Genomic DNA, 24700 nt, shown 5'->3' on the forward strand with positions numbered 1-24700 from the left:
AAAAAAAAAAAAAAAAAAACTTTGAAAAATATTTATTATAATAACCAGAAAAATGTTTAGAGAAATGTTTTCTATTCTTGGGAGGATACATACCATATAGTCTCTGTATAACTAAAGCAAAGAGGCACAGAAAAGAATAAACTGGTGGGACAACATCCTCTTCCAAACAAGAGAAGGGAGACGAAACCAAGAGAAAAGAAAGTGTCAGGAGAAAGAAAGATGGAGTTCATTGTAGATTCAAATTCTACGCTGAAATGAAAACCAGTACAATTGATAGAGTATAATGCAGAATCAGGGATACAGAAAAAACATTTGAGATCTTTGAGAATGCACAAGAAAAAGACAAAGCAGTAAAATTTAGTGAAAAGAAGAGAAAGTTGAAATTCTAGGGACAAATGAGATTAGCCTTTCTAGCATTCTCCAGACTTGTTTAGCACTGGAGCTTCTCCCTTCCTACAGCAGTATTATATACATGATGCAATAACAATAAAATTCACAGTAAAAGACCAATAATAACACATTACAATGGCTAGACATTTGCCATGTGCCAACACTGTTCTAATGGCTCTAGTGCACTTACTAATTTAATCCTCTATCATCCAGCTTTGGACTGGGACAAAGGTAGGCAGCATGGGGCAAGAGAGAGAAACAGCAGCACCAAGAAAAAAGCAGAAATCAGAAACCAGGGCCACTCCAAGAGAGAACCTTTCCACTTGCATTTGTTCCTGACACCTGCTGGACTTTTCCATTGCTCTTTTGATCTCTGCCTTGCCTGTGTTCCTTAAACTACCCCAGGACCCTGTCATTAAATTTCAGGTTTTGCTTAAGGTAGTTAGCTCTGAATTTCTGTTGCTAGCATCATAAAAGTCCTAACAAATATAGAATACCAGCCTAGGAAAACTACAAATTACCATTGTTGCCAAGGAAGAAAATGAAGTATTTGAAAAACAACCAATAATCAGACTTAAAGAAAATTATTTTCTGAGCTCAAAGAGGGTGGGTTTGAGGTAGACGTGCCCTAAGGTGATGTCCAATGCATACACCCTTCCAAAATCCCCTCCCTGGAGTGCCCTGCTGGCACAGGTGAGAACCTGTGACTCACTTCTCACCAAAAGAACATGGCAAAGATAATAGGATGTTACTCCAATGCTTACGTTGCAGATTATAAAGCCCTGTGTTAGCAGATGGAGAGAGATGCTCCTTGCTGGTTTGAAGACATAAGCTACCATATTGCCAGAGGGACGATGGAGTCAGCCATCGTCTAGGAACTGAGTGCAGCTTCCAGTCAATAGGCAGCAAAACACAGGCATACAGCTGCAAGAAAATGAATTCTGCCCACAATCCAAATGAGCTTGGAAGCAGATTCCTCCCTGGGCAAGCATGCAGAGGAGAATGCCGCCAGGTCCCTACCCTTTGTGGAGACCCTAAGGTAGGGTCCCTACCCTTTGTGGAGACCCTCGACTCCTGGACCACAGAGGCTGTGGGCGAATAATCGTGTGTTGCTTTAAGCTGCTAAATTTATAATTTGCTATACAGCAAAAGAAAAGTAATACAAGGTTGACAGTCTCATCAAGTTTCCAACAAAAAAAGCAAAAGAAGAATTTTTTTTCTGGCAAAATTTTTATATTACAGCCTAGAAGAATTTTGTACTATAACTATAAAAAACAATGTCCTACACAGACAAAACCAGGAAAAAGAAAACTGCTTATATATTTTCAAAAACCAAATTTAGTTATTCTAAAAGAAATTAATCTTGGCCGAGCAGGGTGGCTCAAGCCTGTAATCCCAGCACTTTGGGAGGCCGAGACGGGCGGATCACGAGTTCAGGAGATTGAGATCATCCTGGCTAATCCGGTGAAACCCCATCTCTACTAAAAAAAAAAAATACAAAAATCTAGCTGGGCGAGGTGGCGGGTGCCTGTAGTCCCAGCTACACGGGAGGCTGAGGCAGGAGAATGGCGTAAACCTGGGAGATGGAGCTTGCAGTGAGCTGAGATCCGACCACTGCACTCCAGCCCGGGTGACAGAGCGAGACTCCCTCTCAAAGAAAAAAAAAAAAAGAAATTAATCTCAGGCCTCTTTTCTAAAACTCTGAAAGTACGAGGGCAGTGTGGCAACATCTACTGGGCAGGAGAAGGATTTTTCTTAGCTTTTTCTACCATTTTTCCTTTCTGCTTGAAAGCAAAGAAAAATACATTCTCAGGCATATAAGAAGTCAGAAACAATTTTATTTATATTTATATATGTGTATGTATATGGGCATATGTGTGCGTGTATTTCAACTTCTGATTTGATGATTATATGTACATCAAGATATATACACATATAAATGGGCATAGAAATAGATAAATGCATTAAATGTATGTAGTGGTTTCTGAGTTCTTACACATCTACATATCTTCGTATTTCTACATGCATGTTTATCTTCAAATGTGTGTGTATTAGTCCATTTCATGCTGCTGATAAAGACATACCCAGGATTGGGAAGAAAAAGACATTTAATTGGACTTATAATTCCACATGGCTGGGGAAGCCTCAGAATCATGGTGGGAGGTGAAAGACACTTCTTACATGGCAGCAGCAAGAGAAAATGAGGAAGAAGCAAGAGCAGAAATCCCCGATAAACCCATCAGATCTTGTGAGACTTATTCACTATCATGAGAATAGCACAGGAAAGACCGGCCCCCATGATTCAACTCCCTCCTACTGAGTCCCTCTCACAATAAATGGGAATTCTGGGAGATAAAATTCAATTTGAAATTTGGGTGGGGACACAGCCAAAACATATCAGTGTGTATATATTTCTGTATCAGCCAACATGCATTGAACAAAAGTTGAACAAAATTAAAAGCTCAGTAGTAAGTTTTGGTATTAAAAATGTTGTGATTTTCTTGTTAAAATAGCCATGGTCCAAAAACTAGCTTACTCACCACAATGTCCTAAAGAAGAACGTCAGTTTATATGATAAATTTGACTGAATTAGCCTCAATAATGAACCTGTGAAAGTGTTGAGGCAATAGTGATATTTCACAATATTATCTGGAAAAATCTAAATGAAAAGAATTTCATTTTGATTCATTATCGTTCATCAAAAAAAAACCTGTAATGAACAAAATAAAACAGACTTAAAATTTCTCACTTGTAGCATCAGATTCACAAATGCAGATAAATGTCATTATAACCTGTGAAAAACAAACAAATTTCAGCTACTGAAAAGCACAGGGCAGGTGGTAAATAGAAGGAAGAAGGTAGAAGAATATACACCAAATTTGAATGCTTTTGTTTTGGTAATAGAACAATTAGAAAATTGTTTTTTGCTAATTCTTCAACTACCCTTTAACAAACAGGATAACATAAGACTCCTTACTAAGAAGAATAAATATGAAATTAGAAATATGAGTGTCTTTCTAAGAAATAAATCTATATACATTAAGGAAAAATCTGAAGAAATCCCAGGAACATAGGGTTAATTCAAAGGCAATGCAATATATGATTCTGACTCGACTATTTTGAACAGGTTGTCAGCATAGGATCTTGTTTGCATAGGCTACGTTCTGCTGTACCTGTTGTTTCTTAGGAAGTTTACCAACCCTCTTGTCAACCAGCTGTTCAGAATCTAAACAATAAGAGTGATCACTAGTCATTTTTAAAATCTACTTTAAAAATAATTTCATTTACTTTTATGTCAGTGTGAATGTCATGTGTTGTAAAAAATATTTTAGGTGATTGTATAAAATCACATTCTCAAACATAGCTATTAGTTAAATATTTAAGAGATAAGAAATCTTAGAATCTCTTTTTTTCTCCTTTCCCAACTTGTATACATGTATTAGCTTAAACTATGAAAACTATATAACTTCTTGTATTTGAAATAGCAATTATTCTGTGTCTCTCTCTTCTGCTGTGGCTCAATAAAGTACTTCCTAAAAAAGTAAATATAATGCTTAACGTGTTTGATAGGATTCTTTTTCAACAGAAACATAGGTTTTATGTAAAACAGTCTAACGGCAAAGCAAACAAACTAAAAATAAATAGACCTGTTTGTACAATTGATCCAGTAATACACTTCTAGGAATTTATGCTAAAGAGATAATAAGAAATATAGTCAAATATTATATGCGATAGTATTTCACACACATTATTTATAACAAATTTGGATGCACTCTAAAAATAAAAGTGTGGTTCAATAGATTATGGCAAATTATTGGGCAGATAAACAAAACAGTTATTTACTAAAAATGCAGGTGTTGAATGACTTGCTTTCTTTTTAATTATTCTAGTAAATACAAGCACATAAAATAATAATTTAATTTTTTTCTTTGTATAACAAAGGTATACAGGCATTGTAGTAAGCTTACTGTATTAGTCGGGGTTCTCTAGTGAGACAGAACCAATATGATATAGATGGATACATGAAAAATGAGAAAAGGTTTACTTGGAAAATTGGCTCACACGGTTACAGAGATTGAGAGGTTTCACAACAGGCCCTCTACAATCTGAGGACCCAGGAAAGCCAGTAGCACAGCTCAGTCCAAGTTCAAAAGCCTCAGAACCAGGGAAACTATATAACACCCATTCTGAGGCCAAAAGCCTGAGAAAGCCAGAGGCTGCTGGTATGGGTCCTGGAGTACAAAAGCTGGAGATCCTAGAGTTCTGATGTCCAACAGCAAGAGGAGATAGGTATATCCCAGGTCCCGGAGAGAGAGGAAATTGCCTTTTGTTCTATCCAAGCCCCCAGCTGATTGGACGGTGCCTACCAGCATTGAGGGTGGATTTTCCTGACTCAGTTAACTGACTCACAAGCCAGTCTCCTTCAGAAACGCCCTCAGAGACACACCCAGAAGTAATCTTTTACCAGTTCTCTAGGCAGCCCCTAATGTATTCAAAGTGACACCTAAAATTAAGAAGCACACTTTTTAAATGAAGAACTGTAGGAAGAAGAAATAAATCACCTATAATCTGCCACATAGTGATATCCACTCTTGGCTTCCCAGCTCTATCTCATTCTCTTGTAAATAATAAATACAGTCACTTAATGTATTAGTCTATTTTCATACTGCTGATAAAGACACACCTGACACTGGGCAATTTACAAAAGAAAGAGGTTTAATTGGATTTACAGTTCCACATGTCTGGGCAGGCCTCACCATCATGGTGGAAGGCAAGGAGGAGCAAGTCACATCTAATGTGGATGGTAGCAGGCAAAAAGAGTTTTGTGCAGAGAAACTCCCATCCAAAACAAACAAACAAACAAACACCACCGTCAGAGGTTGTGAGACTCATTCACAATTACAAGAACAGTGCAGGAAAGACCCACCCCCGTAATTCAGTCACCTCCCACCAGGTCTCTCCCACAACAGGTGGGAGTTCAAGATGAGATTTGGATGGAGACACAGCCAAGCCGTATCATTCGGCCCTTGGGATCTCCCAAATCTTGTGACCTCACATGTCAAAACCAATCACGCATTCCCAACAGTCCCCCAAAGTCTTAACTCATTTCAGCATTAACTCAAAAGTCCACAGTCTAAAGTCTCATTCAAGACAAGACAAATCTCTTCCGCCTATGAGCCTGTAAAATCAAAAGCAAGCTAGTTACTTCCTAGATACAATAGGGGTACAGGTATTGGGTAAATACAGCCACTCCAAATGGGAGAAATTGGCCAAAACAAAGGGGCTACAGGCCCAATGCAAGTCTGAAATCCAGCGTGACAGTCAAATCTTATAGCTTCAAAATTATCTCCTTTGACTCCATGTCTCACATCCAGGTCACACTGATGCAAGAGGTAGGTTCTCACAGTCTTGTGCAGCTCTTCCCTGTGGCTTTGCAGGGTACAGCCTCCCTCCCAGCTGCTTTCATGGACTGACATTGTGTCTGAGGCTTTTCCAGGTGCACAATGCAAGCTGTCAGCTGATCTACCATTCTGGGTTCTGGAGGATGGTGGCCCTCTTCTTACAACTCCACTAGGCGGTGTCCCAGTAGGGACTCTGTGTGGGGGCTCTGACCCCACATTTCCCTTCTGCACTGCTCTAGCAGAGATTCTCCATGAGAGTTCCACCCCTACAGCAAACTTCTGCCTAGACATCCAGGCATTTCCATACATCCTCTGAAATCTACGCAGAGGTTCCCAAACCTCAATTCTTGACTTCTGTGCACCTGAAGGCTCAACACCATGTGGAAGCTGTCAAGGCTCAGGGCTTCCACCCTCTGAAACAACAGCCTAAGCTATATCTTGGCCCCTTTTAGTCACAGCTGGAGTGACTGGGACACAGGGCACCAAGTACTTAGACTGTACACAGCATGGGGACCCATGACCTCTCACACAAAACCACTTTTTCCTCCTAGACCTCCGTGCCTGTAATGGACATTTGCCTCATTGTTTTGGGATTAATATTGAGCTCCTCATTAGTTATGCAAATTTCTGCAGCTGGCTTGAATTTCTCGTCAGAAAATGAGATTTTCTTTTCTATCGCATTGTCAAGCTACAAATTTTCCTAACTTTTATGCCCTTCATCCCTTATAAAACTGAATGCCTTTAACAGCACTGAAGTCACCTCTTGAATGCTTTGCTGCTTAGAAATTTCTTCTGCCAGATACCCTAAATAATTCCTCTTAAGTTCAAAGTTCCACAAATCTCCAGGGCAGGAGCAAAATGCTTCGAGTCTCTTTGCTAAAACATAACAAGAGTCACCTTTGCTCCAGTTCCCGACAAGTTTCTCATCTCTGTCTGAGACCACCTCAGCCTGGACCTTATTGTTCATATCTCTATCAGCATTTTGGACAAAGCCATTCAACAAGTCTCTGGGAAGTTCCAGACATTCCTACATTTTCCTTTCTTCTTCTGAGCCCTCCAAACTGTTCCAACCTCTGCCTGTTACCTAGTTCTAAAGTCGCTTCCACATTTTCAGGTATCTTTTCAGCAATTCCCAACACCCGGTACCAATTTATTGTTATAGTCCATTTTCACACTGCTGATAGAGACATACTTGAGACTGGGCAATTTACGAAAGAAAGAGGTTTAATTGGACTTACAGTTCCACATGGCCGGGGAGGCCTCACGATCATGGGAGAAGACAAGAAGGAGCAAATCACATCTAAAGTGGATGGCAGCCAAAAGAGAGTTCTGTGCAGAGAAGCTCCCATTTATTTTTTAAACCATCAGATCATCTGAGTCTCATTCACTATCACAAGAACAGCACAGGAAAGACCCAACCCCCTAGTTCAGTCACCTCCCATGGGGTCCCTCCCATAACACGTGGGAATTCAAGATGAGATTTGTGTGGACACAGCCAAACCATATCACTCGGCATTCTAATTTCAATTAGTATTTTACCATGTATAAATTCCAGAATGCCTAGGTCCAAATTCCAGCTAGACCATATATGAGTTGTACATCATTTGGTAAGTAATTAAATCTTTTCACATGTTTTCTCACCATCAAAGGGAAGACAATAATAGCACTTATTTAGAATAGTGACCTTGTGCTAAGAGTTATTATATAGAGTTATTATAGAATAATCGACAGTATTTAGCACTTATCATACATAAAGCAAACCAAATAAACCTAGAAGTAGAGAATCGGTGAAGATATAAAAGACATGAAACTACTACTAAATAACTTGAACTAATTGACATTTATAGAACACGCCTCTCAACAACAGAATATACTTATTTTAAAGTGCAAATAGACATTTCTCAAGATAGACCATATTCTGAAAAATGAAACAAATCTAAATAAATATAAATGCACTGGAATTATACAAAATGTATTCTCCGGCCACAAGGAATTAACTAAAAATCAATAACAGAAAAATACAAGGAAAGTCTCCAAATAGTTGAAAATGAAACAAGACACTTCTAATAACACAAAAGCCAAAGAAAAATCACATTGGACATTAGAAAATATTTTGAACTGATTGCAAATGAAAATGTAACACATCAAATTTTTTAGAAATGCATCTAAAGTGGTGCTCAAAAGGAACTGAATGCATGAAATGTTAATATTATGAAAAAAGAAAATTTTCTAATCAATGCTGTAATTTTCTACCTTAAGACACTAGAAAAAGATAAAACAAGTTAAACTTAAAAAAGAGGAAGGAAAAAAGTTATGAAGACAAAAGAATATATGAATTATATATAAAAGAGAAAAACAGAAAAATCAATAAAACTGAAAGCTGTTTCTGAAAAGTTTAATGAAATTAATAAACCTCTAGCTAAATAAATAAATAATTATTTTAAAAAGAGAGAGAATATAATTACCAAGTTCAGGAATAAAATAAAAGACATCACTACTGATCCTACAGCTATTAATAAGATAACAAAGGAATACTATGACAACCATTTGTTTATTCTACAACTTAGATGTAATGGAAAAATCCCTTGAAAGATACAAATGACCAAATTTCATTCAAGAAGAAATGGATAACATGAATATTCCTTTATCTATTCCAGAAATTAAATGTATGATTTAAAGTTTTTGAACTAACACACACATAAATGGGATGGCATGAGAATCTTTAAGCCTACATGGCTTCACTGGTGAAATCTACCAAATAGTGTCCTGAAAATTGAAGGAGTGAAACACTTGATAACTCATTTTTTAAAAGTTAATATTACCCATGTTAAAAGAAAACTTCAGCCAAATTAAATTTAGAGGAGTTTAATTGAGGAATGAATGATCCATGAATGTGATAGCCCCTAGAATCACAGCAGATTCAGAGAGACTCCAGCTCTTTATAGACAAAAAAAAAGGGAAATGACATACAGAAATCCGAAGTGAGATGCTGAAACAACTGAATTGGTTCAGCTAGGTGTTTGCCTTATTTGAACACGATTCAAACAGTTGGCTACATTTGATTGGCCAAAACTCAGTGATTGGCACAGGTGTGGGCTACAGTTGTTTTACACCTCCACTTGTTACAGTTCACAGGGTGCCGGAAAACCTTTAGGCTGAAGTTAAATATGTAAGGAGGCAACTTTAGGCCAAACTTGATTAACACCCAAGTATCAAAAGCAGATAAAATATAAGAAAAAAAGCCTATAGATCAACATATCTGTATAAGTCTGTTCTCACACTGCAATGAAGAAGCACTTGAGACTGGGTAATTTATAAATAAAAAAGGTTTAATTGACTCACAGTTCCACATGGCTGGGGAGGCCTCAATCATGACAGAAGGCACGTCTTCACAGGGCTGTAGGAGAGAGAATGAGAGCTGAGCAAAGAGGGAAGCCCCTTATAAAACTATCACTCCCCTTATAAAACCATCATCCATGATTCAATTACCTCCCATTGGGTCCTTCCTGTGACACGTGGGGATTATGGGAACTACAATTCAAGATGAGATTTGGGCGGGGACACAGTCAAACCATATCAATACGTTGTGAACATAAACACACAAATCATTACCAAAAAGTAAGCAAATTCACTAAACAATACATTAAAAATTTACTACATCATGAACAAGTTGTGTTTATGATAGTAATGCAAGATGGTTCAACATTTGAAAATTAGTCAATACATTCCATTGCATCAAAAAGTAAAAAAAGAAAAACCATATGATCTTAATAAATGCAGAAAAAGTAGTTGACAAAAATTAACATTCATCATGAAAAAACTCACAAGGATCTCAGAATACAGACGAACTTACTTTTCATGATAAAGAGCATATGCACAAACTACACATAACATTATGCCTAATGGTAAAAGACTTAAACAATTAATTAAATATTTAAAGAATTGTTATTAAACAATTATCACTTATAGACAACAATATAATGTATATTGAAGATACTAAGAAATTTTGAACTTATTAAAATTAACATTTGAGTTTGGGAGAGTTGCAGAATAGAGAACCAATATTCAAAAAGTGATTATATTTTTCTAATGTTGAAGTAAACATTTGGAAACAAAAGCTTTTTAAAAATGCCATTTACAATAGCATCAAAAGATACCTAGGGATAGATTTAACAAGATATGTGCAAGATCTGTACACTAAAATCTACAAATAATAGCTGAGAGAAATTAAATAAATTGTAAATAAATGATGAGAAATACAGTGCTCATGGATTGAAAGACACACTATTCTTAAGAAGTCAATTCTCCCCAAACTGATCAACAGATTCAACACAATCCCAATCAAAATCACAGCATATTTTTGCAGAAATTTCAAGTTGATTATAAATTATACATGGAAATACAAAGGACCTATAATAGCTCAAATAATTGTGAACAAGATGAATAAAGTTAGAAGACTCACACTACCTTACTTTGAGATTCACTTGCAATCTATAGTATTATTGATATAAATATAGAAATGTAGTTCAATAAAATAAAATATAGAATTCATAACTAAACTTACAAATACACAGTTGACTCTTTTGAAAAATGAAAAGATAATTCACATGGAAAAAGATAGCCTTTTCAACAATGCTGTTGGAACAATTAAATAATCATGTACCTAACAAATCTCAACCCTTACATTACAGTATATACAAAAATTATTTCGAAATGGATCATAGATCTAAATGTAACATCGTTTTAGATCTATGAAATATCTAGGAGAAGATATAGGGAAAGTTCTTTGCAAACTTGGGTTAGGTAAAAACATTCCTGACTGGGCGCGGTGGCTCACGCCGGTAATCTCAGCACTTTGGGAGGCGGAGGCGGGCGGATCACGAGGTCAGGAGATCGAGACCATCCTGGCAAACACGGTGAAACCCCGTCTCTGCCAAAAATACAAAAAAATTAGCCGGGCGTGGTGGCGGGCGCCTGTTGTCCCAGTTTCTCGGGAGGCTGATGCAGGAGAATGGTGTGAACCTGGGAGGCAGTGGAGCTTGCAGTGAGCCGAGATCGCGCCACTGCACTCCAGCCTGGGCGACAGAGTGAGACTCCATCTCAATATATATTTAAAAAAAAAACAAAAAACTAACCATTTCTTAAATGGAACCCAAAACATGAGTCCTAAGAGAAAAATTGGTAAATTTGGTTTTATTAAGACTCTTGGTTTTCTAAAGACACTGGTAAGTAAATGAAAATACAAGCCACTCACAGGAAGAAAATACTGGAAGACAACATATTATATAAAAGACTCGTATCTGGAATATGTAAATACTTCTTACAACTCAATAATAGGAAGACAAACAATCCTGCCCCCTCACCAAAACAAAACAAAACAAACAAAAACCTGGATAACTGGATAAATATTTGAATAGACACTTCACAAAAGACAATACACAAATAGCATTAAGCACATTAAAAATATTCAACATTATTAGTCATCAGAAAAATGCAAATTAAAACCACAATGAGATATCATCATAAACCCACTAGAACATGATGTTAATAAGAGTTCTTCAGAGAAAACAAACCAATAAGGTGTCTATATCTATCTATCTAGATGTCTATGTATCTAGATAGATCTATCTAGATTTAGATATATCTAAATTTAGATATTTAGATATATGTAGATATATCTATCTACATAAAGATATTTACTTAAGGAATTGGCTCATGCAATTGTGGAGGCTTAGTGAGTTCAAAATCTGGTGGGGGAGGCCAACAGACTGGAGATTCCTGAAGGCGTAGTTAAGTCCAGTGACAGTCTACTGGCAAACCACAGAGAGCTGATGTTGCAGACTACGTTTGAAGGCAGTCTGCCGGTAGAATTCCCTCTTGCTCAGAGGAACTTGGGTCAACCTTTTGTTCTATTTATGTCTTTGGCTTATTGAAGCAGACCCACCGACATTACAGAGGACAACCTGCTTTACTCAAAAGTCCACCAAATCAAATGCTAATCTCATACAAAACACCTTCATAGAAACGTCTAAATTATTTGACCAAATATCTAGGCACCATGGCCCAGCCAAGGTGATGAATAAAATTAGCCCTCACAAATAGCTAAAATTAAGACTGATAGTACCAAATATGGGTAAAACTGGAACAATTCTAACTCTCATATATTGCTGGTGAAAATGTAAAATAGTACAGGCACTTTGAAAGACATTTTGGCCATTTATTAAAAGTTAATCACATATTGATCATATAACCAAGCTACCCTGCTCCAAAAGATACGAAAACTCTTATCCAGACAAAGACTTGTATCCAAATGTCTACAATAGCTATTAATAGCCAAAAATGGGAAACAACTCAAATTTTTACCACCTGGTAAATCAATACGCAATTCATGGTATATTTATATAATAGAAACTTATTCAACAGTAAAAAGGAGCAAAAGTGCAACACTGTGGATAAATCTCTAAAATATTATGCTATGAAAAAATGTCATCCACAAAAGACTACATACTGTGGGAGTCCATTTATCTGACATTCTAGGAAAGACAAAAATCAAAAGAACAGGGAACATCACCAGTTGCCAAGGACTGAGACAGGACAAGGGGTAGACTGCCTTTTGCACTTTGTATACTTCTATACAAGAGAACATTTTGGGGGAAGAAATTTTACCACATCTTGATTATCATTATAGTTACACAACTGCATACATTTGTCAAAACTCACCTGACTGTCCACTTTAAGAAGGTAAATTTTGTTAATGTAAATTATACTTTGAAAAACCTAAGTCTTTAAAATAGACTAACAAATACATTAACTAATTAGATTATCAAATTATTTAAACAATTAACAGATAATACATTTTTTTTCAAATTATGGAAGTAGAAATTGAGAAAAATGTTCAATAAACATTTGAGATTGTAACGTTATTATTTTCTCTTGCCATTAAATTATCCTTTATTACAGTTAGCCTATAAATTAGAGCCAAAAGACTCTGTCTCTCTGTTGCACACACATGTGTAACACACACATACGCATATATGCAACACACACACACACACAGACTCCTGTAACTTTTGGAAGGCAAAATAAGTGGCCTTGGGATCACCATAACAAAAATGATATAACAGGAAATACATGAGTAAAAACTGGCTTCTTGGCCTGGTTAGTGACTCACACCTATAATCCCAACACTTTGGGAGGCCAAAGAGAAGGATCACTTGAGCACAGAAGTTTGCGACCAGCCTGGGCAACAGAGGGAGACTCTGTCTAAAAAAAATAATAATAAATACAAATAATAAACAACAAAAAAAGAAATGCTTCTCCTCTTTCTGGTAGTGTGCTATGAGCGTAGCAAGGCACCAGCCAGAAATGAAATGAAGGGAGCCAATTTAAGAATCATGACTTTGGAGGGTAAAATCCACAGCGGTGTTAATATCAGTGACTATTAAAGGGTTGTTTGGGAGCAGAGGCAGAGGTGGAGGAAATGTGGCGGTTGCCATGCAGTGGTGAAAATTACATGCTCAGGATCTCTCAAGAGGAAGTGCCTGGGGTCTTCCATAAATAGTTAATAAGATATTTTCCCTTCAATGGCAGGTAGGTGTGAGCCAGGGAGATACATTTGACACTAACTCTAATGAGCACACAAATGTTCCCAAACCTGATGTTTTGATCTTTGATGTAACAGAAGTTGTTTCTACACTAAGCCTTCAAACAAACTGAAAGAAAAAGGATATGCAATGTTTATTAATGCATTTGAATATCAGTGCTGAATGTGTACATTAAAGACAATAGCTATTATTTGCATTTGAAAAATAAAGTGATTTTTTTATAACAGCCTGGATTTGTAGAGGTTCCAGTCCTGAGATTTCCCCTGCCTCACTCTGTGATTGGACAAGGCACTTGGTTTTTCTACTCCTCATTTTCTCTGCCAAATAAAATGGGTGGGTTTGACCAAATAAGAGACTGCAAAATGACTGAATTTTGTACCCAGGCATGTTTCATTTGTCATTTTGTTTTGGCATTTTTTTGTTGTTTTAAAAAACGGGATATTTGACAACATTGAAAAGTCAGAAGATTTTACATACCATATAGATCTAAAATGCTCAAAACACCTTGAAAAACTAATCTTTCATTTCGACATGCACCAGATGCCTGGAAGAGAGTTGCAGTAGCCATGTTTAGACAAGGAGTCACTTTCCATTGGCCACAATCCTACTGCTATATGTCACCCACATGGCTTAATAGGTATGGCCATTCATGATGCCTGGACTAGATGCTACTAGGTTCCTTTCAATTTAAGATGCCATGGCCCCAATCTAAGTATACTGTACATTACAAAATGACTGAGAACATCTACAAAAAGGCTAAAATCTACCAGTTGCTTATTTTACTATATAGGCACAGCTCAGAGCTATTGCAGTTTTGGTTCCAGACCATTGCAATAAAGTGAATGCCACAATAAAGTGAGTCACACTATCTTTGGGATTCCCTATGCATATAAAAGTTACATTTACAGTATACAATAGCCTATTAAGTGTGCAATAACATTATGTCTAAAATAACAATGTACGTACCTTAAATAAAAATATTTTATTGCTAAAATATGCTAATAATAATCTAAGCATTTAGCAAGTTGTAATCATTTTGCTGGTGGAGGGTCTTGCCTTGATGTTGATGGCTGCTGACTCATCATAGATGGTTGCTGAAGGTTGGGGTGGCTGTGGTAATTTCTTAAAATGAGATGACAATAATGTTTTCTCCATCAATTGATTTTTCCTCTGATGAAAGATTTCTCTGTAGAATGCAACACTGTCTGACACCATTTTACCCACAGTAGTAATTCTCTCCCTAAATTGGAGTCAATCTTCTGAATCCCTGCCACCATGTTATCAACTAAGTTTATGTAATATTCTAGTCATTTCACCAATGTTTAGAGCATCTTCACCAGCAGTAGATTCTATGTCAATAAAACCCCATTTTCTTTGCTCTTTCATAAGAAACAACTCCTTATCTCTTAAAATTTCATCATAAGATTGCAGCAATTCAGTTACATATTCAGGCTTCACTTCTAATTCTAGTTCTCTCACTATTTCCACCACATCTGTAGTTACTTCCTCCACTGAAGTCTTGAATCCCTCAAATTCATCCATGAGGTTTGGAATCAACTTCTTCCAAATTTTCAGTAATCATATTTTGATCCCCTCCCAGGAACCCCAAATGTTCTTAATGACATCTAGAGTTGTGAATTCTTTCCAGAAAGTTTTCCACTTACTTTGCCCAGATCCATCAGAGGAACCACTATCTATGGCCTCTGTAGCTTAGGAAATGTCTTCCTTAAGTAACAAGACATAAAGTCCAAATTAGTTCTTGATCTATGAAATAGAGAATGGATGTCATTTTAGCAGGTATGAAAATAACATTAATTTCCTTGTATGTCTCTATTAGGGCTTGTGAGTGGCAAGGTTCATTGTCAATGAGCAGTAATATATTTTGAAAGAAATATTTCTTTTCCAAGCAGTAGGTCTCAACAGCAGGCTTAAAATATTCAGTAAACCATGCTATAAGTAATTGTGCTGTCTCATCCAGACGTGCTCCATTTATAGAGCACAGGCAGAGTTGATTTAGCATAATTCTTATGAACTCTAGGTTTTGCAAAATGGTAAGTGAGCATCAACTTCGTTACCAGCTGCATTAGACCCTAATAAGAAAGTCAGCCTGCCTTTCAAAGCTTTAAAGCCAGGCATTGACTTCTCTCTAGCTACAAAAGTCCCAGATGGCATCTTCTTTTAGTAGAAGGTTATTTCATCTACATTAAAAATATGTTGTTTATTGTAGTAAACTTCATCAATTATCTTAGCCAGGTCTTCTAAATAACTTGCTACTGCTTCTACATAAGTACTTGCTTCTTTATCTTGCACTTTTATGATATGGAGCGAACTTCTTCATCAAACCTCATGAATCAACCTCTGCTAACTTTGGGCATTTTTGTCTTCAGTTTCCTCATCATTTTCAGCCTTTGATGAGTTGAAGAGAGTTAAGGCCTTGCTCTGGTTTAGACTTTGACTTAAGGAAGTATTGAGGCTGGTTTGATCAGCAATAAGGCTGCTTTGTTTTCTTATCATTCTTGTATTCACTGGAGTAGCTCTTTCCATTTTCTTCAATGGCTTTTCCTTTGTATGCTTATTTTATTTTATTTTATTTATTTACTTATTTATTTATTTATTTTTGAAACGGAGTCTTGCTCTGTCACCCAGGCTGGAGTGCAGTGGCACAATCTTGGTTCAGTGCAAGCTCCACATCCTGGGTTCAAGTGATTCTCCTGCCTCAGCTTCCCGAGTAGCTGGGACTACACACACCCCGCCACCACACCCAGCTAATTTTTTAGTAGAGATGGGGTTTCACCATATTGGCCAGGCTGGTCTCAAACTCCTGACCTTGTGATCCATCTGCCTCGGCCTCCCAAAGTGCTGGGATTATAGGCATGAGCCACCGTGCCTGGCCTTCCTTTGTATTCTTAACTTAGCTACCTGTTTGACACAAAGGCTTAGTGTTCAACCTATCTCAGCTTCGGACATGCCTTCCTCACTAAGCCTAATCATTTTGATTGAAAGTGAGAGGTGTGCAACTCTTCCTTTAACATGAACATTTAGAGGCCATTTTAGGGTTATTAACCGGCCTTATTTTAGTATCGTTATGTTTGAGGAAATAAAGAGGCCCCTGCAAAGATAGGAGATAGGAGAGATATAGGAAAATTGTTGGTCACTGTAGCAATCAGAACATACGCCTTCATCAATTAGATTTGTTATCATATATGGGTGTGGTTTGTGTTGCTCCAAAACTATTACAATATTAACAGCAAAGATCACTGATTACGGATCATCATAACAGATATAACAATAAGAAAGTTTGAAACCAAGATGTGAAGATGCAAGGAGGAAGCACATACTTCGGAAAAATGGTGCTGATAGACTTGCTCAACACAGGATTGCCATAAATCAATTTGTGAAAAACACAGTATCTTCAAAGTGCAATGAAATAAAGTATAATGCCTATTGCTGCTACAACATCCCAAATGCCTTTCTTCTGATCAGAAAGTAGCCTTCAAGGAAGCAATTTAGCAAGAAAAAGAAAAGGAAATATTAGACACCAAGGGAATGTGTCTATTGCTCAGTAACCAACAAGAGACTACCAAACCATGCTAAGACTTCCTAACCTGACCAACTACTTTAGCAGTTGACAATGCTAAAGATTAGCATTTGTCCAAAAAGATTAGTTTCATAATTAAATTCAATGGAAAAAATATTTTTGAGTACCAGCTCAAGACTAGACTCTACTACATAGCACAATTAATAGAGGAATACGATACAATTCCTGCCTTTATAGCCTGGGACACTTAAATGCAAACTTAAAATGTATAATTTATATAACACAAATATATTTATTTTAAACATTTAATAATTACAAAATATTTTAATAAATGTATCAATAGATATGGCACAGAGGTATAATAAACAAAAGGTGGGTCTCCAGAGCTTTTGCATGTGCTGTTTCTCTGCCCAGATCAGTTTTCACCCAGTTTCCAAGTAACTCATTTTTTCTCCTCTCTCATACATTTGTTCAAATGTCTTTGTTGATTAGCCTGTTTAAATTGAAACTGCCCAAATCCCCAAGACTGGCATCTTGAACTTCGTTCTGCTTTATTTTCTTTATAGCACTAATGAGCATTATTCATTCTGTATATTTTACTTGTTTGTTTTGATGACTGTCCTTGTCTCCTAATGGAATGTAAGCTCCATGAAGGCAGGTTCTTTTCTTTTTTTTTTTTTTTTTTTTTTTACTATTTTCTTTATAATCATTTCCATATCTCCTGGAATAGTGCCTGGCACATAGGAGTCATTGGGCAAATATTGGTTGAATTATTCAATGCCTGAAGTAATCAGTTGTCCTCAGGAAAGGCAGAGCAAACTTCCTGAAAAGATGGTGTCAAGTAGGTTATAAAGAATGAATAAAAGTTCACTTTGTTAAGTGACAAACTGGGAAGAGAGCATGTTTCGAAAAGAGTAGCATGTGCAAGAATGTGTGAAAGATCACTGCATACTCCAGGAGAGTATGTATATAGGGTTATCACATGTTTATTACTATTTTCAGAAATAGTTTAATAGTGCAATTGTTACAAGTCAGAGCTCCAAAAACTGTTGGTACTCTTGTAAGCCCTTATAGGTAATGTTTTATTTTACGCTCACACAGGTAATTGGAATCTACCACATTTTCCAGATGAGGAAATTAGAGTTCTGACAGCTACATCTTGCCCAAAGCAGCATGGCTAGTAAGTACAAAGACGACAGTTTAGATTTGTTTGGTGACTTCAAACCACATTCTTTTCACAGGTAGAAAGCCCTACTGGACTTCTTCTTTGCTGACTCCATCATAAATTAACCAGAGGTACACCTTAATAAAGTGCACGGATGCTTTTCATGGCTTTGAATCTTTAAGGAACATCTTTATAAGGCACAGTGCGGTGCCTGACAAAGGCACTCGCAGAGACAGTGGATCTCAAAGAGACTGGATAGCATGCAAAAATCTTCATTTGTTTAGTATAAAATGATTTGCTTACAAGTCAAATTAATGCTTCCTCTCCCAGATTCCATTTGTTTATCTGTTTGTCTAAAGACACACATGAACTCTCTGATAAGAGGCCAAAAGTTTCAGCTAAGTCTCCTTTGTTGTTTGCAAGAATTCTTTATGCTATTTTAAAAGAAAAAGAGGAAGGGGAAGTTAGAGAGAGAGGAAAAGATAACTTCTCATTTCAGAACATACTAATCTTGTCTCTCTAAGGACTGCTATTTGGCATTTGTTTAGCTGGTGCTGATTTGGAAACCAATTGAATATACAGTGTGTATTTCAAACCATTACTTTCCTCTGCCACTCTGTGATTTTTCTGGGGAATATTTGCATTTAGATGCTGTCTGTATAAAGTAAGGGATATGACCATAAACAATTTGAAGACAATGAGAAAAAACAGTTAACGGAAAGTAAAAGAAAATGCAGTTACAAAAGGAAGAAGTGAGGAGATAAAATGAAAAGAAAAGAGGACTCATTGACTGAGCTTCACATAAAATAATGAAAAATCAAAAGAATAAGGACGAGTCAAAGAAAGAGTAAGGACAAGTCAAAGAAAGATCAAAGGCAATGAGGGTGCTATTTTTGTATATTAAAACATAATTAATATTCATCATGCTCTTTAAAGGGGAAGTGGAAAATTGAGAGAGACAGAAAAGCCGAGGAAAGGAGTGAACAAACGGTTCAAGATAATAGGGAGAAAAACAGAGCAATGGAGATAATTGGAAAGATTGTATAGCCAAGGTCGAAGTAGAAGCAGTCCAACTGAATGCTATTTTTATAATGTTAGAAAGCACTGCCAGAAAAACGGTAATTCATTCATGTATTCATTTTTTCATTCAGCCTGTGTTTGGGGAGTACCCACTATTTACCAGGCCTTTGTGCTGGATCCGGGGAACATGAAGATGAATAGGCAGTCTTTCTTTCAAGAAAATTAGAATTGGACACTCTGGTTATGATTTAATCATTTGAGTGGAAGTAAGGCATTCAGAAGTCATGTCTTATGACTGAAAAAATTACTTTAATGTGTATATACTTTAAATGTAATTAAATATCATTGAAAATGACACCTCTTGACCGATACCTGTCATTCTGTGAAACCTGTGTATGTCACAGGTTCCAACAACAGAAGGAAGGGGGACGGGAAGAGGAAGAATGCTGAGAAGGAAACTTTGTAACTTCTACAGATTTTTTAAATAATAAGAGCATTGGTCTCACTCAAGTCATATTTTAATAGAATAAATGGGTTGCATGTTTTCTGGGAGTCATTCATAGAATCAGAGGAGACTGGATGAATGCATGCATGCATGCCGGGGAAGAATGTATTTTAACATACACAATGGCTGATTACATTGATGTTAGTGAAGAACTGAATTATGTTGAAGGAAATTAACAAAAGAGTGAGTCAAAGAGGAAGTGCTGACTGTTAACAGACACTCAGTAAAGCAAGCCCTAACTGGAGAAAATGAGTTCTGTGTCAAAACCCAAAATATTATCTAGGACAGCTTCCTAATACTCCCTGCATCTTCAGTCTTTGATATTACATGCATCTTTCTTACTGATGCATGATTACTCTGCCTGGGCAACAGATCTGGACTGCCCATAGCAGTCTCCTACTTGATTATTCTCAATGAATTGTGCATTCAAGATCATCCAACACCTGACCCTACCCTCTCTTTCCAGTTCTCTCATTTTATCCCTTGGCCAACTGATCATTTCCTAATCATAGGGAGCACCTTACAATTTTCTGTTGCCAAGCTTTTGTGTCTACTGTTCTCTCTGTCTCCTCCTTTCCATCACTTCATGCTCAAATCCAACCCATTCAAGACCCAGTTCAAACGCTACTTTTTCCATGAAATCTTTCTTGATGTTCCCAGATGGAAATAACCATTTCAGTCCCTGAATTCCTATAGGACATTCTGTGTTCTTTGTCCATGGCATTTACTCTGCTTAGGTTAAAGCAATTTATGCTTAGCTCCCTTTCTAGATTATAATCTTTTTAAGGGAAGCACATGTTTCTGAGTAAGATTTATAATGCCTAAGTGGTGCAAAACCAAACATGTCTATAAATGACAAAATTAGAACTGGAAAGAAGATCACATAGGTGGGACTCAATGAAGAGAGTATGATGACATCAGAAATAGGGGGAAACAACAGTTGGTAAAGGGTATGACAATAATTAGGAGATGATTAGTAAGCTGCAAAATCGGTCCTGAAACACCCAGAAATGCTATAATATTGATCAACACTAGGAACTATCTTAAATAAACTGCCACCATCAAATTTAGAACACAAATTCCATGTAATTAATTCATTTATTAAACAACATCCAATTCAAAAGTTACATTTGTTTTTGTTACTGTATGTTTGTAGAGAAATATTTGCTGAGGTTATCACATTTGTTTATCCGTTTGTGATACATCAAAAAACCTTCATATAAAAGAAATAGTACATCTGCTCCTAATTTCTCATATTTGCTTCCTCTCCTTACATCTTTACTTTCATAACTGTATTTGGAATATTTATAAATAATTCCATCTTTTAAGCATAGCAGAATTAATTTTAACAGACTAGAGAGCCTCCCCATGTATCTCTGATACATTCTAGAGTCAACGTGATTAGCCCAGCAGGGGTCTGAAGAAGTACTCATGAGGCAATTTTTCAGGGTGCTCAGAAACCCTCACTGTTGGAGTATCGTTTTAGACCCCGCACAGCTGCAACCCAAACTTGCAAGACTTGTACATAACTTTTTGTCATATATACAGTAAATGTATACAATGAATTGAATTTATTAAACAGATAGTACAAAGCCATAGTAGCAAAAACTTTACTAAAATGCTAAACAGCATTCAACTAGATAAGTTTATCCCCTTTAGAATAGTTACCATAACAGGCTGGGCATGAATCCCTGCACTTTGGGAGGCTGAGGTAGGCGGATCACCTGAGGTCAGGAGTTCGAGACAAGCCTGGCCAACATGGTGAAACCCTGTCTCTACTAAAAATACAAAAACTAGCTGGGCGTGGTGGCAGGTGCCTATAAACCCAGATACTCAGGAGGCTGAGGCAGGAGAATCGCTTAAACCTGGGAGGCGGAGGTGGCAGTGAGCTGAGATCATAGCTTTGCACTCCAGCCTGGGGAACAAGAGCAACACTTCATCTCAAACAAAAGAAAAAAAGAAAAAGAAAAAAAAGAGAATAGTTACCATGACAGTACGTATATTCATTCTAGTATTGGAGCCGTTGCTCACAACTTCTCTGCATTCAGAGTCTTTAGGGTTATATAGTTGGCCTTTATAGAGAAGTTTGGGAATCTTCTCTTTTTCCTTGGCCCTGTATTTCCATGAGGCAACTTTAGCTAGAGTATAAATTGGATTGCCCACTACACTTCAATATCTCTTAAAGAGGAAGAGTGAGTTCCTGTTTGTTAGGTGCCCTTAATTGGTTCATGTTTCCCATTTGGCTGTATTGAATCTAATAAAAACCTGTAAACTCTAGGGACTATCATCCTATTCTCCTCTCTCCTCCCTGGATTCTTGCAGAGCAGCTACCCTGGATTGTCCAAGATGTGCACATAGGTCTGATCACCATGAGTAAGGGGACTTCCCCTGCCCTAGAAGTCTGCTGGTAGCCCAGCAGTCAGTGATCTGGTAGACCATTTGGTCTCATACTAGGGCTGTTGAATTCGCAAGCTTGCATTTCCACAGACCTCGGTTGGTGTTAGCACTGTAAATGTAACAAGTTGCTCTATAAGTATCTAACTCCAACATCCATGTCTATGTTGGTTCCAGGTTCAAGAAGGGGCAGGACATGGTGGCTCATGCCTGTAATCCCAGGGTTTGGGAGGCCGAGGCGGGTGGATCACTTGAGGTCAGGAGTTCGAGACCAACCTGGTCAAGATAGTGAAACCCTGTCTAGACTAAAAATACAAAAAAATAGCCGGGTGTGGTGCCGGGCGCCTGTAGTCCCAGCTACTCAGGAGGCTGAGGCAGGAGAATTGCTTGAACCCGGGAGGCGGAGGTTGCAGTGAGCCGAGATCCGGCCACTGCACTCCAGCCTGGGTGACAGAGCAAGACTCCGTCCCCCCAAAACAAACAAATTAATTAATTAATTAATTCAGTGAGGGAAGATACAGATGTTATGTATTAGCACCCTGAAACTCCAACAGTATTATTTAGATCATTTTTATTCTTAATGAATCTACCTTCTTTGAGGGTGCTTTACATTTTGATACAAAGATATTTGGTCATTCCTTGGGTACTATGGTGGGTGGGATGACTAGAATGGTGGGTGGGATGGCTGGTGATAAAGTTGAGTGATGCAGTTTATATCTACAAACTAATGAGATTGGTAGTTTTGTTTGATTCCTTAAACCAGCACTGAATGCAGATTTTCGAAATGAGTTTTGAGTCATAGTAGCATCATTAGCACAGCCTCACCTTCGCAGCCTCCCAGGGTGATGACTTGGAATGATGGCATACATTTGGATGTACAATTCCAATAATCTTATTAAAATATTAATCACAGCACCTCATAATTACACTTGGAACTTAAGAAAAATTGTTGCTAGGTGCCTCAAGGTGCTCGGTTCCTGGGTCTGACATCCCTCAGCTATGATTTGGCCTCTCATGAAATTCTTTTCACAATTCTTTGGCACTTGGCCTACAGGTTTGGTTGAGAAACACTGCAAGAAAAGTTTTAGCCCTACTTGCCACTCTATTTGTGGCAGCCATATCATTGACAGTATGTTCCATGACATTATACCATGTTCCCCTTTTGAGGGTCCACAAATAAACTCTAGATAAATTTATTACAATATAGAAAAAGTAATTCCTGTGTACGCCAATTTTCTTTATGTTTTTTCCTTTCGTATTGTATGTTTTTACATCAAAAGGCATTGAGCCCCATTTATAACCAACTGGAATAGAAATAAATAAATATAAAGAAGTGAGGGAAAACTGCATTTATCTAAAGTACTCTTAAGAATATTATTAAATGTGCTTGGAAGAAAACCTGTTATAAGTCTCTTGGTGCAGGGGCAAGATCTAAAAGACAAGCTCAAATAAAAACAAGAGCAATGACAACAACCATTTATTGAGCTCTGAAGATGGGTGCAGTAGTATATGGAGGGTAAGAGGGTGGATATATGTGCCTAACTACCTGAGTTAAAATTCCATCTCTGCCTCTTATGGACTGTGTGACTCTCTGGTCCTCAGTTTCATCCTATGTAACATGAGGATGAAAAACAAAACTGCAAAATACTGACCGCATAGTATCATTGCTAGGATTATCATTAAATGCTTACTCTGTTCCAGTTATTGTTCTAAGGGCTTAAATGTCTATCTCACTGTGATGTCATTTCAATTCTATCAGGTAGGTAATATATATCCATTTCACAGACAAGGAAGGCGAGGAACGAGAATGTACTTGTAGGAGGTCACATAGACAGCAATTGGCAGTTAACAAAAAGAAAAAAGTGATGACTAAATTGCATCCAAAAGAATAATAGGCCGAGTTAGCTCCAAGATTTTGTTTTTCTGAGTGGGGGTATCTATGTTTGAAATAAGAGGAGAGTTGCCCAGGACAGTAAGTGAGACACTGAGCACTGTGGAGGAGTTCTGAGAAGACATGTGTGTGAGGTAAACATGAGAGATCAGAACTGTCAGATGACACAGCCCTAAAGATGGCTTGTGCTGAGTGTGCAATATTCTTCAGTAAATGTGCAGAATATTGAATAAAAGTCTCAATTGTCATTCCCTACTAACATACTTACATACTCACACCATGTTCATGGCCTCGTGGTAGGATTGATTTGCAGTTGGCCCTTGAACGATATGTGTTTGAACTGCACAGGTCTACTTATATACGGATTTTTTTTTTTTTTTTCAGTTAAAGTCATACCTAGTATGCCTGCCTCTCCTGACTCCCTTTTCACCCCCTCTACCTCTTGTGCCTTTGCCACCCCTGAGATAGCAAGATTAACATCCCCTGCTCTACCTTCTTCTCCTCCTCAGCCTACTCAGTGTGAAGTTGATGAGAATAAAGACCTTTATGATGATCCACTTCCAATTAATAAATAGTAAATGTATTTTCTCTTCCTTGTGATTTTCTTTTTTTAAAAAACAATACTTTAAGTTCTAGGGTACACGTGCACAATGTGCAGGTTTGTTACATATGTATACATGTGCCATGTTGGTGTGCTGCACCCATTAACTTGTCATTTACATTAGATAGATCTCCTAATGCTATCCCTCCCACCTCCCCCAACTCCACAACAGGCCCCTGTGTGTGATGTT

Source organism: Mandrillus leucophaeus, unplaced genomic scaffold, assembly GCF_000951045.1.
Source record: "Mandrillus leucophaeus isolate KB7577 unplaced genomic scaffold, Mleu.le_1.0 Scaffold393, whole genome shotgun sequence".
In the NCBI taxonomy this organism is placed as follows: domain Eukaryota; kingdom Metazoa; phylum Chordata; class Mammalia; order Primates; family Cercopithecidae; genus Mandrillus; species Mandrillus leucophaeus.